This window comes from Crotalus tigris, unplaced genomic scaffold (assembly GCF_016545835.1).
Source record: "Crotalus tigris isolate CLP2741 ecotype Arizona unplaced genomic scaffold, ASM1654583v1 scf7180000017987.690289119674:8195010, whole genome shotgun sequence".
NCBI lineage: Eukaryota > Metazoa > Chordata > Lepidosauria > Squamata > Viperidae > Crotalus > Crotalus tigris.
Genome location: NW_024096758.1, coordinates 4,204,148 through 4,205,863, shown reverse-complemented (window position 1 = coordinate 4,205,863; position 1,716 = coordinate 4,204,148).

Below are 1,716 nucleotides of genomic sequence, written 5' to 3'. Positions count from 1 at the left end.
TCACTGTCTATGTTTTTTTATTTTACATAATTTGGATTTCTCTTATATTTGTGAGGCACATGGACAAGTTATGATCTGCAATGTTTCTCTGCATGCATTGGCAGAAATTTGTACTATTAGTACTATTCCCATTAAATAGTTTTTTAAAATGTCTGCTACATTCTCTGTTTTTCTCTTTCCCCATCTTTTTTTTTTAATTGAAAAGTTTTACAAAAAATTACAAAATATACCCCAAACCCACCCCCTACCCCCCCTACCCCACTTCCCAGAGCTGAATACAGGGTAATAAATATAATAATCATAATCTAACTAACATTAACCAACAATATAGATAAACAAATATAATGCGCTTTAACTCTCTTTTAACACAAAGTAAACAATTTAAGAATAAACTTAATCATATAAACAAATTAAAATCCCAATTTATAAACAACACAATATCATAAAATTTCCACTATACTAAACTATTAATAATAATAATAATAATAATAATAATATTCTAAAATTTATTCATAAAATAAATGAAACTTTTCAGTCCCATATTTATTCTGAATATAATCTATCCATTTTCTCCAAACTGAAATGTATCTTTCTTGTGAATAATCCTTCAAATAATCTTTCCCCATCTTTTAAGTCATAAGACAGAGGCTTGAACATTGTAAGGTCTGTTTAGTACAGCGGTTCTCAACCTATGGGTCGCGACCCCATTTGGGGTCGATCGACCATTTCTCGGGGGTCGCCAAACAAGGCGATCTGCCATTTTTCCCCCTTGGGGGGCTGCGTCGCGCATGCGCACCGTGCATGGGGGCGGCACCCCACATGGGGGCGGCACCATGCGTGCGGCGCTGCGCCGTGCATGGGGGCGGCCCCGCGCATGCGCGGCACGTTTGTGTGACGGGGGTCGCCGTCACACAAACGTTGAGAAGCACTGGTTTAGTACTAACCTTTCACAGAGGTATTAGAGGAGGTAATTTCAAGATAGTGAATTGGGATAAATGAGACTACTTTTAGGTATCTTTTATTCAGTATTTTATTCAGTTACAATCATTATTGATGCTTGGTGACTTTGATGGATAGAATAACAATTATGAAAAATTAGAATAAACCCAAAATTATAGTAATAGTCATTGGACTTGAGATAATCATTCTTTCCCAGGTCTCAACTCTGTATTTTTTTCCCCTTATCATCAATGAAGTTAGAAAAAACACCCTAATTAGTAATCTCCAGGAATAAGTTAAATTTAAAAAATAAATAATCTTAAATTTTAGATTTAAGGTTAAAGTTTTGAATTTTTGCAGTTGGACTAAAATCCTATGGCAAACCTTGAGTCCATATTTTTTTTTAAAAAACCTGTTGATTATTTCTTAAGTTGCAGCTGCTGTCATGTGACCTGTTATGTTGTATAAGCAAAAAACATACAATTTAACTGGTTAAATTTAATGAATTCATTTTGATTAAATGAAGTGTCGGGTAGCTTTTTGTTGCATCCATCCAGCTAACAATCCCATGCCTATAAAGCACATTTGTTTTGCTTCCTGCAGTAGTCCCACATACCTATTCTCAGAAAAGTAACTAGCAGTAGACATCGATTAAATATTTATTTAGGTTAAGCATAGATTTGTCTCTGGGGAATCTTATTCTGATTCTTTTAATTTACAACTAAACATTTTCCGCTTGTTTTGTGAAGTAATTTGGGTAAATACTTGCATGCAAAG